Raw genomic sequence first — 13,919 nt, forward strand, 5'->3', positions numbered from 1 at the left:
TCTTATGAGATTGTGTTGTGAATTAGGTTAATAATGATAGTGACATGAAGAATTCCACTTGTAGTAAACTAAATTGCAAGAGGTAGACTCGAAGAAAGAAGAAAACCCAAGAGAATTGAATGAAAACGCTAAGAAGAACTCTTTTTGTAGAAAGCAAGTTGTGCACTAAAATTACCAAATACCAATAGAAAATTCATTGCATGTCAAAGAATCATTTCTGGTAAAACAACTGCCACATAAATTTGATGGAATAAAGCGAAGAAAGCAGAAGTGGCAAATTCCCAACTTAAATTATTAGTAGAAATTCTGATAATTTTCATACAGTGCACAACTTGGTTTCATGTTAACTACTATTTCTGTGGTTGAACAAAAACTTGGTGTAAATTCAAAATCAACTTGTGATCAATGCAAAGCTTTGGAGGCTTCGGATTCTTATTCAGAATATTTGTTTTCTTTCCATCACATGAAAATCTCAAGTCACATCATTTTCTAGATATTCTGATTTCTGACGGGGGACGGCCATATTCCCATACAGGAATTTGGGTTTGTAAAAATTCTTTGGGATTAAAAATTAAAAGGGGGTTAAACAAAGAGGAAGGAAGATTTGATTTCCAAAGAATGAGATAATGATATGGTATAGTGTTTTTTTGACATTCTGAAATATGAGAATCAAATGAGAGAGCAGCCATGGCCACCCCCACCACCACCATATCTTCAAGCTTTTTCTTTCATATATATTCCAAAGCCAAATAATTATTGAATATTGCTTGCCTTTTCATCTTTGGCTTATTAGTATTTTATTAAAATTTGAAGTGATGGGGTTCACAACTTTATAGAAAAAAAAAAAAAAAAAAGTGGCTTTGGACAATTTTATTTTTATCAATTTCTTGGTATTTTGGCTTTGGGCAATTGTTCGTTTTTGGAGTAAACCTCCTGCAAATGAACCAAATTTGTCTTGTTTATGGTTTGTTGGACAAATGAATGCAGAATGCTCGAATATAAAAAATGTTCAAAGGACGTACGTCAGAGAGCCACTAACTCATGGATCTATCATCATCATATCCATATAATTTTTTCCTTTCTTTTCTTTACTCTGAGCATGCACTACTTTGCTTTCCACTTGTTCCCCATTAAAAAAGCATGCATATCAAGTATGAACCTTAAATCCTAGTGAGTAGTCACTATTGTCTATTTTATGATTTTGTTTTCTGGTGGAGTTCTACTCAAATCATCTCTCTATGATTGAGCATATACAACTCCATTTTATTGAAAGAGACGGGGCTTTTCTTGTTGCGTGGTAATATTGAGTGGCACAATAATCTAATTGAAAGTCAATATAAATACTTGTCACTTTTTAACTGAATTGTTCTTTTACTCGATATTATCAAGTGGCAAAAATAGTCCTCCTATTTCAGAGTAAATGGGAAGGACAACAAGGTTGTGACACATAGCATGAACCCACTACTTGCTCTTTGATTCTGTGCTATACAGTAGAAGAGGACTAGCTGGACGAGTAGAACATAAATTTTGAGTGCGCATCTATTTTCAAAGTTTCGGAATTGAATTAGTCACTTCTATGAGGTCAGGCTGTATAAGGATTCTATCGGTGCATTGTTTAAGCAGAATCAATGATGTAAGTTTGATGGAAATATATATCTTGGGGAGCAGGTTGAGGAGAGAATTTAGTGCAAAATCGAATGATATAATGATAGATAGAGTATTTTGAGATGCAACATTCTTAGGAATGTCCTGTGGATCAAAGAAAAAAAAACAAAAAAAGGAACAAACCAACAAAATGCAACTTTAACTGAAACATATATAATCAAACAAGATGCTTATAATGACCTGCTAAAAGAAAAGCTAGATGCTTACCTAATCTTGGTTTTTAATAAACTCTGAATTCTCTGAAATTGTGATGCTAGAGGACCAGCTGATCACATAATTTTACAGTTGATGAGTTAATTAACTACTTACCATCATAAATAATTGATGTAATAAATACAGCTGATGCTCTGAAATTGTGGTTCCTTTGAGCAATGAGGTCACTGACTCAGTAGCTGAGAAGCTCAAGTAATAAACTCAACACATTGTGCAAAGCCAGAAATTGATGTGGGACATGAAAGAAAGGAAGTTAGGCTCAGTCTATCTTTTGCTACAAAGTTAGAGAGGCATCTGCATCACTCTGCCTGTGAAAGTGGCACTGATAAGTAGTGATGAGAATGACTGAAATATCAGGAAAGGCACAGACCAGAAAGAGAAAGGCATTCAATCAGCTAAAGCACCCTTTATGCAGAAAGAAGCTTAATTTGGGTTCAATTCAAGCCCTGTAAAACATACCATCACCATCACTTTGGTTACAAACACTGCAGAAAAAAGTAGTCTCTAAAAGTTTTTTTTTTTTTTTTTGGGTTGAGAGGAGTCTCTAATAAGTTTATCTGTGCATAGGATGTGTAATTAATCAGCTCATAATAAATGCATTAGAGTTACATCTGCATGTAGATCTTTTAACTGGATATTAATCTCTGGCTTAATGATCACAAAGTAAGATATATTGTGAATTGACATGCCTAGATAATATCAGCAGAAGATTTAGGTCACCCAAAGCCTGTTTACAGGGCAGGTCAGGACAGAACTGGGAAAGTAAGGTGAGGAAATTGAGAGGAAATGGAGAGAAAGTAGAAAAAGTGAGAAAAAGATAGAATAGATAGAGATTAAAAATCAGAGAGAAAGAGATAGATACGCAAAGGAGAGTGATCTCCATCTAGAATTATTCACATCAATGTGGGAAAGATAAGTTGAAATTTGACCATATGCATACCATTAATAGATTACTTTTACAGACAATTATTAACACCTTGAATTACATTTTGGTATGACCCTATGTAGGGCCCAATTGATAAATCTAATATCTTAATCTATTAGGGCCCGTCTGGTTACGTTTTCAGAGAATATTTTCCGAAAATGAAAACGAGAAAAAGAGGTTGCATTTTCAGGATATTCAAGAATGCGTTTAGTAACTTAATTGGAAAATAGTTTCATAAAATAAAAACAGCGAAAACGTCTCATACTCTCTCTCTCTCTCTCTTTCTCTCTCTCTCAATAACTCTCATGTGTCTTACTGCAAACCTCTCTTCTTTTTCCTTTTTCTTTTTAGCTTTGATTATCAAAGCTATGGTCTCCTCTCCTTGCACATCGCATAATGGGGCCACGGGTTTTGATGGGGTCAATTTCCAGATCTTTGTTGCCTCTCTAATGAAACCTTCTGTATTTTTGGGCAATGATTGTGGTCTCTATGGAGGTTGAAGACAGAATTTTCATAGAAGCAAAAGCAGACAACGACATAGAGAGAGAAAGAGTTCTAAATCTGCATGTATAAATTAGAACTAAAAAATACGAATTGGAATCCTTGTAAAATAAATCTGCTTGCCCTAAGGAAGGGTGACGATGTGGGAAGGGAGAGAGAGAAGAATTCCACTGTTTTTCTATTTGGTAGAAAAATAAGCGGATGTTGTTTCCTGTGTTTTCTAACTTAAAGAGCAAATATTGAAAATTTTTTGTAAATCATTTTCCGCATTTTGCTGCCACCGAACACGTTTTGAGGCGTTTTATCTTCCAGAAAATGAAAATGGGGGTTTGAAAACATAAACGAACGGGGCCTTAAAGATGATCTCAATCCAGTAGACTCTGGATTTATTCAAAACATATATTCTTCCAATATTTGTGTGATGTATGCACTGAATCAGCACTGACCATGTTATGTTACTTGGGCGGAAGGCAAGATTGGAGTGTGTGTGTGTACACCACTTATGATTCTCTCTGAGATTGATATGCTTTTATTGGCCCAAATTTATGATGTAAAGAGAATATATTCATCAAGAAAATTTTGTTGTGAGTTCAATAGTGTGGTATGTGTGTAGGGCCTTATTGTTACCCACACAATAGGAACAAGATAGCATACCCCATCTTATATATCCTCATTCTAATTCCAGTCATTTCAACTTCTCTACTTCAACATGTACAATATTATCGGAGCTATATTCCGTCAGCACGCTTGAACAATTTCTAATCGTTGCTTTGTTTGAGATCTACATTTGATCAATGAAGCGTGGGAAACTAACCTTATTGTATCTCATTAATTAGTGTGTACCATATGAAATATATGTCTTCCTAGTGCTAAAAAAACTTGGTTTATACTTTTGTTTGTTTAATTTAGCGACTACTTTACACTTTGGCCAGGACGTATCTTGGACCAAACTTTTGAGAAAACAAAGATAAAGCTTAATTACATAATGTTGTAACTGAAATTTGCTGGATGTGATTTAATTTCGTTTGGAGTTTAGTTATGGGTTTTTGCGTCCTAATTAGATATTTTCATGCGTATATATATATATATATATATATATGTATTTATTTATTTATTTTTGTGTGTGGCTTTTTGGAATATTTTTGATGACCTAATAGTGAAATATTTTTGAATATGTGGAGGACTTGTTGATTTTATAAGGTCCAAATAGATATAAAACCTGTAGCATCATCAAACCTGTAGAGAGAATAAAACCTGTAGCATCATCAAGGTGGCAGAACAAGAACAAGTAGAGAGAATTTATCTAGTAGAAGCTCAAGCTGGTTATTATTCCAAGCAAGAATCTTTGAATATAATTAAACATGCAAGCAGCAACAATTTTACAGAGAAACAAAAATTAAGAAGATGAAATCAATTCACTAAGCTATGCATGCACTGACCTTGAGTAAGGATGAAGGACCCCATAGTTGGGGTTGGGACTGCAGGTATTCACCGTGACACTGGAGCGTAGTAGGCGAAGCTGCTCTGTTATAGATTTCGCAAATTGACCAGGTGGATTTGCTGGTTGGAAAGTGCGGCTAGAGAGTTCTCCATCTCCGATATCTTTCCCAGGAGCTCATCTTTGCTCGTCAAGGCATGATCCTCAACATCGGTGAGCTCAGCGGAGGCGGAAGGTTGAGATATTTTCTGATCCCCCATGGTACCAGATGATTGACAGGGCCTTTGCTAGCTATGGAAAAGCTAAATTGAGGCACAAGGAAATTTAGGGTTTGGGGATGCCGCTGCTGCAGAAGGGAGTTTTATTATGGTTGGTTGAGGCTGGGAAGTCTGAATTACAATTTAAAAAGCACGTGTGTGGTTATATAATTAATGACCTAATTAATCTAGCTACAAACAGGAACGTAATCCTAAACCCACTAGAATTTACAAACAGGAAACTTTTCTTTTTTCTTTTTTCTTTTTTCAAAGAAGAAACAGGAAACTTACTATGATTGACTTCTGCAAATCGACCCTGGGCGGTTGATCTCATATAACTTCCCCGGGAGATCATCTTGGGGTGAAGTGAAGCCATCGTCGAGGCAGGTGTACCTGGAAGTCAATTTTTATGCTAGCTTTCCCCATGTAACATAACTTCGATATATACATATGCATGCATAAGTTTTATTATGCTGGAAGTCATTAAAGTCACTGCCACCGCAACACCAAAAACAAGAAGCCCAGATGAAAACGGGTTCTCTCATTTCATAACTTTTTGTTGTATCTCGAATAAATTAGAGTCTGTTTATTTTTAGTTAATATTTTGTTTTGGTGGCGATAGACTTCAAGTTGCTGCCAATATAAAGAAGAGGAATTCCAATGCCCAGTTGGAACATGTGCTTGAGCCTCTACCACAAAATGCTGAATCTTCAAAATGTCAATTTCTTTGAAGTTTGTAATTGATTTGCTAAACCTTCAGAAGGGTTGCAGACAATTTGTATTTTGATAACAATTTATGGAGTTTAGCAACCGTATCTTCAATTTCAAAAAGTCCTTCGACATTGACCCGGCCAATCCCAATTTTGTGCAGGGATTAAAGAAGCTCTGCACAATGTCGGCCTTCAACGACGTCATGAGCCCGGTCAAATTCGACAACATGTATTTTTGCAACTTGCAGAGAGGGTTGGGTTTGTTGAGTTGATGACTGACTGGAGGATGAAGCCGCTTTTGGATCTCTTTCCAAACAAGAGGGTTTACATAGTTTTATATTTAAATTATATAAAAAAGAGGGTTTACATATTGGAAAGACTAAAATACCCTTTAAAATGGAAAATTGGATGATGTTAAAGTCAGGTGACAATTCATGGATTTTGAAAACTTAAGGTGACATTTGTTAATGTATAAGTTCAGGTGACATTTCTACAAAAATCTCATGTTTTAAATACTTTGGGTTTTATCACAAATGGTCCTTGAGGTTTGCGAAATTATCACCTTTGGTCATTTATATTTTTTTTTCCTGACATTATTGGTCCTTATGTTACACCTCACACATCAATTTGATCCCACCGTGAGATTTTGTTAAATTGCTGACATGACACATATGTGGTGCACAAATAGCCAATGAGAAAATGTCAAGTGAATCTAAATGAAGAAATGTTTTTTTAAAAAATAGTTTAACATTTAAAATCTTTTTAAAAATCTTTTTTTAAAAAGAGAGAAAAATTTCAAAACATACATTTTTTATTATTCAAATCCACTTGGCATGTTATTATTGGACATGTAAGCTCCGTATACATGTCACGTCAAATCCGTTAGGTTATGTTGAACTTTTCATCAATTTAACAGAAATTTCAACAGAACATAACGAATTTGACGTGACATGTATATGAAGCCTACATGTCCAATAATAACATGCCAAGTGGATTTGAATAAAAAACAAATTATGTTTTGAAATTTTTATCTTTTTTTAATTAAATTTTTTCTAAAAGATTTTAAATGTTAAACTATTTTTAAAAAATATAAAGGACTGATAATGTCAAAAAAAAAAAAAAACATAAAGGACGAAAGGTGATAATTTCGCAAACCTCAGGGACCATTTGTGATAAAACCCAAAATGTTTAAGACATTCTTTAATCCACGTGGCGTCCACGTCAACAATCTAACGGAAAATTTTGACGGAACTTGACGGTGGGACCAAATTGATGTGTGAGGTTTTACATAAGGGACCAATAATGTTAGAAAAAAACATAAAGGACCAAAGGTGATAATTTGGCAAATCTCAGGAACCATTTGTGATAAAAATCCTAAACAAAAAAAAGGGCCCGAGGCACAACTCTTCTTCAACCAAGCAATCAATTCCCAATCAAGCCATCAAATATAATCAACTAGCAATATTCAAGACCCAGCAATCATTCAATTCCCCTAAGTTGTGCTAGTATGAAGTCAACCCAGATATGAGATAGATCATCACAAAACCCAAGCCCCTCCTTCTTCGATGAAACCAACCGCAACACCATTGACACGTTCACACCACCAGCAACGATTCTAGCGTTAATCGACATCCTTTCTCTTCTTGAAGCTTTGTGAAGATCTAGATTAAGGTGTGTCTTTCAGAGGGAGATAGATTGAAGCTTTGTTTGTAAATTTGGAAACTTTGGAGGAGGAGAGAGAGAGAATAACCGAAAAATCTGGGTTTTGGAGAGGGTGAGTAATATGGGTTTCAAGGGGCTGGGTTTTAGAGGAAGGAGGATAAGGGTGGGGCTAGGGCTTGTTTGGGAGTGCTTTTGGAGCAGCGAAAAGCGCTTCTAAATGGGTGAAAGCGCTTATGTCTTTTAAAAATGGTGTTTGGCAAAAATTTCAAAAGAGCTTTGGGTGAGATCCAAAAGCACTTGGAGTGGTTTTGGAAGAAGCACTTGAGAGGTGCTTCTTCTTAAAAGCGCTGCAGGACAAAAACACGGGAAGCACTTGGCTCCCTTTAATGAAACTTTTAAAATGCCGAAAATACCCATATTTAATTTTTTTAAATGCCAAAATACCCTTTCTTTCATTTCTCTCTCTCTCTCTCTCTCTCTCTCCTATGACAACAGCGCTGAAAATCTCGAGTCACAAACTCAAGGCATTATCATTAAACTTCGACAGTAACACCACAGTAAAGAAGATCAGTATAGAGACTCCCAACCTTGTTTCTTATAAATACAGTGGTGGTGACAAATTTCAGCCTTCGTTTTCTTTGAAATCGACGAACCTAGAAAACGTTGATCTTTCCGTAAGTCCCGTGAGTGCTATTGGCACTTCATGGTTTCTTCAACTGCCACAATATCTTTGGAAATTCAAGCCAAAAGAAGGGGTGGTCTTCAACTTTCACTGTCCTTCCGTCTCTCTTTAAATTATTAGGAGGTTTGGTATTTGTTCTTAAGAATATCATTTTGTTTCTCTCATTCATGGTATCCTTCTTGTTTATGCTTGTTGCAATTCATTTTTGTATTCTTTTGAATTTCCAGAATTTATTAATGTGGCAAGGGAATGAATTTGATTATATTTGATCCTACCTTTCATTACTTGCACAGCTCTCTTATGATTAATGTATTAATTGTATTTTTGTCACCTTAATTAGCTTATTTTTCTAAATGCAGATCAGATTTGCTGGAGTAGAATTAAGAGAAGAAACAATTCCTCCAGTTTCAAAAATTCAGTATTTGGGATTCTTTAAATTTTTTTAAGTACTTTTAAAAGCGCTTTTACTGTGTTAGCCAAACACTCAACAAAATATCAAAAGTGCTTTTATGTAATGTAAAATCACTTTTAAATGTGACATCCAAACGACAAACTGCTTCTTTGTAGAAGCGCTTATGTCATAAGCACTACTGGCATAAGCGCTTCAGGAAGAAGCACTCCCAAACGAGCCCGTAATCTGTACGTCGCTGGATAATATGGGTTTTGGAGGGGCTGGGTTTCGAGGGTTTTTTTATGCTTGGGAAGGAACAGATGAGAGAGAGAGAGAGAGAGAGAGAGAGAGAGAGAGAGAGAAAGTCAGGTTTTTTTTATATTTCTTTTCATTTTTCTATTTTCTAACTATTTTAGGTTTTATAATAATTGAAAAAAAAATATAGTAAGTCATAGTAATAACACGTGACTTTTTGGACGGAAAAATGGATGAAATTCAAAAAAATTAACAATAATGACTAAATTGAAGATTTTAATTAATTCGGGTGCTAAATTGGCTGATTTTTTTAGTTAAAAGGGTTAATTTCTACAAGGGTCGTACTTCAGGGGGTAAAACGGCTGAAAATACTTTTTTTTTTTTTTTCTATCACTTGCATTCCAAATACCTCCTTTACGAAACCACCTCCGGTTAAATTGTTTTGGCTAAGCATCTGCATAAATGCAGCAACATGATTCCAAGAAACAAGATAAAAACTCAATTGTAGATTAAAAAATACATTCAATGTCAAAATAAAAAGCATAGATAGACTTGCATTGTGTTGAACTCCCGCTCGTTAGGACGTTGACAAGTTGCTCTTAGTAACGTTGTGACTTGTCTTTCATTGAGGTTCCTCGACTATCTTTGCCCAACAACAATGGTGAAAAACTTGCAGAAAGGAAAATCAATAAATCATTTCCTAAATACTAGTACCATGCTTAGAAGAGAATCAAGCTGGAAAAGAAAAGCTGAAAAGGTTGAGAAAGGTACCTCCATAGGTAAATAAATGGGTTCTAAATCACTCCCAACTTGTAAGGTAGAAATAACTACATTTTCTAGTACAATATTGTAGCTCTCACGATCTCCTGAGCAAGTGGTGGGTAAGCGTATGTATCGCTTCATGATTTCAGGAGCCATCGACATCAACAACGATCACTTGACTCTTTGGTTTTCTAAATACCATTTGTCATACCCTTCATTTGATTCTACAGGCTGATCGGCTTTGCTACGAAAGTATGAGAGTTTTTCACGTTCTGCAATATGCATCTCAATTATTTGAGACCACACATCATAATTTGATTTGGTGAGGGTGATTTCTGTGTTGAATCCTGACCCTTCAGTTTGAACAATAATAGGCTTGGTGCCTGAGGATTCAGTGTTATTTTTTCCCATTATGAACTATAAGAATTTTGTAAGATAGGATGTGCGGTGGTGATGGAAGATTTGTGGTGGTGGGATATTTGTGACGATGATGGGAACTGTGGGTGAGATAAATGTTTTTCGTTCAAGCCCTTGCAGCACTGATTCGAGAGTGCATCTAGGGTGTTCAAGGGGAGATAATGTTATTTCGAACCCGTTTTGATACCAACGTAAATTTCAGAGGGATGAACACACAACTCACTACTAGCAACATCGATATTGTCTCCAACTTAACCACCTACAAAGCCCAGTAGGTGTGGGCATTTATCACAAAAGGCCTCTATATTATTAGTAGTGGAACCATTCATTATATGAGACTTTACATTTTGTCAAGTTTCCGATGTGAGACTTTGTATTCTTAACAGTGTACCTATGATAGAAAATTTTCTTGTTTTTGAAAATTTTGTTAACAATGTACTTTGTATTCTTACTTGATATATTTAATTTAACACATTGACTAAAAGTTTGTTTTGGTAAAAGAACTAGCCCTGTTCTTGTTTTGGCAGGATTAACAAACAATGTTATTGTTAATGGGAAGTAGCAGCAGCCCATCATTAGTGAAGATTCAAAGGAAGCTATAAAGCATGCATTCGAACTTTTTAATGTTCGATTGGAAGTAGACTTTGGGACTAGTGATATAGGACATAGCTTAGGATTGTAATGAATATTTGTAATTTATTACATTTGTCTTTTATTAATGATAATATATAATATTCTTCGAACAACAATTTCTTAATTGAAATATTATTTATATTTTTTGACAAAATATTGGTACATTTAATGCTTATAAATGTAGTCGGAAAAACATTTTTTCGAAAAACTTCCATGTCGAAAAGCACAATTTCATCGAATTATATTTATCACAAATAGTAATCTATGGTCGGAAATACTATTTTCGACAAATAGTCATTGGTCGAAAAAATAGCATGGCAAAAACAAAAGATCTCGATCAAAAATTATTTCCGACAGGTGTGCAAGTATTTGCGACCACATTTATCGTTGGAAATGAATTTGTATGGTCGTTTTGAAGATCTATTTCCGATAAAAATATAAGCAATACAGACGAAATATGGGTGTTAAAAATAGATTATTTTCGACGGAATGGTCGGAAAAGAAGTATTTCTAACCAGCGTTTTACCGACGACTTCCGACGAACTTTTGCGGTCGGAAAAGCGCATTTCCGATGGCAAAAGGCTTTTTGCAACGACAAAATACCCTCGCTAAAGGCATTCTGTTTTGTAGTGAAATACAACACTCAAACTATCATTAATTAGGAAATAATGAATACAAAATAACTTAAATCATACTCTTCCAAACAAACAGAGACTAATACATGTCAGATGGTTTGTCCCTAAAACAACACTAACAATTTGTATTGTCTATTGAGACAACTCATCTTGCTTTCTCCGTAAGAACCCATGTATTAAAAAAAGGTAGGCTTTGTTGGCCAATTTCACAGCCACCATAAACTCTATGTGCTTTATGTAAAGCATTCGAACACAAAAGAAAAAGTTCAGATAACAACAACTATAAAAATAAAAAAAATAAAACACCCACAAAAGAAACCAAGGACAACACAGTGAACTATCATATGAAAATACCTCTTCGAACCAGAAGAAAACACATCACGACCATCTTCGTCAACCAACTTGACTACAACCTTTCTCTTTGAACCAAAGAAGCCATATTACAATCATCTTTCTCAACTAACTTGACTACAAACTTAAAGACAAATTGCAATGGACTTACTATACACATGCGTTTTATACCATCATAAGCTGGCCGTCTTTGGCGAAGGTGTGACTCATTAAAAAGATATTCAATCGCATATTTGTTGGTTTTTTTCAAATAAACTTCAGGGGTAAATAATAATTAAAGCCACCATATGATATTGTCACACCACACATAACCACAAAACGATAATAAGAATAATCTTGTGAAACAACCCCCAAAAAAGAGAAGCCAAAATATCAAAATATTAAAAAATATATATTGAGTTCTCTGTATTAGGCCCAATATCTATTTGGGCCATAATCATCTCAGTTGTGGTCTCATTCATATCTTTTCTTTACCAATAGCTAAAGAATCTACTACATTCTTCTTTGTGCCCATTATAGATGTCAAGATCTCATTGGGTAGGTTCACTCCCATAAGGGCATAATGGTAGGAGCAACTATTCCTTTTTTTTTTGTTGTATTTAACCCAACTGACCTATATCATAAAGATAGAGAAATCTTTCTTTAAGTTCCACCGAAAAGTGGTTTGCTTTCACCTGATAAGGCTTACCAGATCCTTATTTATCCAAAAGCCTAACATTGGTGGCCATGGACCTCAACTGAGACCTATGCATGTTTTTTTTGGGAGGGGAGGGGAGAGAGAGAGAGAGAGATGAGATGACAGTTTAGTGTGAGAGAGAGAGAGTAGGTATGTATGCATATTGGTTTGTATAAGAGGAAAATCTTTCCTCAAGATTCACCAAGAAGTGGTTGGCTTTCACCTCACAGGGCTTACCTAACTTACTAATTCTGGCATATCCGAAAGCTTAAGCTTAATGGTCATGGATCTTGAAGAAAGCCTATGCATTTTTTTTGGGGGGGAGGGAGGAAAGGAGGGTGAGCGAGGAGAGAGGAGATGACAGTTTAGTGTGAGAGGAAGAGAGTAGGTATGTATGCAGATTATTTAGTATGAGAGGGAAAGCTTTCCTTAAGTTCCATTGAGAAGTGGGTAGCTTTCACCTCACATGACTTACCTAACTTACTAAATTCTAGCATGTCCGAAAGTCTAAGTTTAATGGCCATGCACCTCGACGGAGGCATATGCATGTTTTTTTGTTTTGGAGGGGAGGGGTGAAGAAGAGGAAAGTTTAGTGTGAGAAGGAGATAGTGGGAGTGTATGTAGAATTTTTAGTGTGAGAGAAATCTTTGTTCAAGTTCCACCGGGAAGTGGTTGGCTTTTACCTCACATGGCTTATCTAACTCATTGAATCCTGGCTTGTCTGGAAAAGCCTAAGTTTAATGGCCATAGACTCGACAGAGGCATATATTTGTTTTTCTTTTGTTGGGTGGAGTGAGAGAAAGAGAAAGAGAAAATGACAGTTTAGTATCAGAAGGAGGGAGTATGTGTGTATGCAAATTGTTTAGTGTGAGAAGTAAATCTTTCCTCAAGTTTCACCTAAAAGTGGATGTCTTTCACTTCACACGGCTTACCTAACTTACCGAAACCTGACCTATCCAGAAGCCTAAGCTTAATGACCATTAACATCGATGAAAGACTATGCATGTTTTTTAAGGAGGGGTGGAGAGAGAGAGAGAGAGAAAGAGGATATGACAACTTAGTGTGAGAAGGAGAGAGTGGTTATGTATGCAGACTGTTTAGTGTAAGAGGAAAATCTTTCCTCAAGTTACATCTAAAAATGCCGGCTTTCACCTTACAAAGCTTACGTAATCTACTAAATCCTGGCTTGTCCAGAAGCCTAAGCTTAATGGCCATAAACCTCAACGGAGGCATGTGCTTATTTATTTGGGCGGAGGGGGAAAGGAGAGAGAGAGAGAGAGGAGAGGAATGTTTAGTGTGAGAGGGAGAGAATGGGTGTGTATGCAGATTGTTTAGTGTGAGAAGCAAATCATTTCTCAAGTTACGCTGAGAAATGGATGTTTTTCACTTCACATGGCTTACCTAACTTACCGAATCCTGACCTGTTAAGAAGCCTAAGTTTAATGGCCATTAACATCGATGCAGGACTATGCATATTTTTTTTAGGAGAGGTGGAGAGAGAGAGGATATGACAGTTTAGTGTGAGAGGGAAAGAGTAGGTGTGTATGCAAACTGTTTAGTGTGAGAGGAAAATCTTTCCTCAAGTTTCATCGAAAAATGGTTGGCTTTCACCTTACAAGGCTTACATAAGCTTAATGGCCATAGACCTCAATGGAGGCATGTGCATGTTTCTTTGGGCGGAGGAGGAGGAGATGAAATTTTAGTGTTAAAGGGAGGGAGTAGGTGTGTATTCAAACTATTTAGTAT

This window comes from Prunus avium, chromosome 5 (genome assembly GCF_965620075.1).
Source record: "Prunus avium chromosome 5, drPruAviu1.hap1.1, whole genome shotgun sequence".
In the NCBI taxonomy this organism is placed as follows: domain Eukaryota; kingdom Viridiplantae; phylum Streptophyta; class Magnoliopsida; order Rosales; family Rosaceae; genus Prunus; species Prunus avium.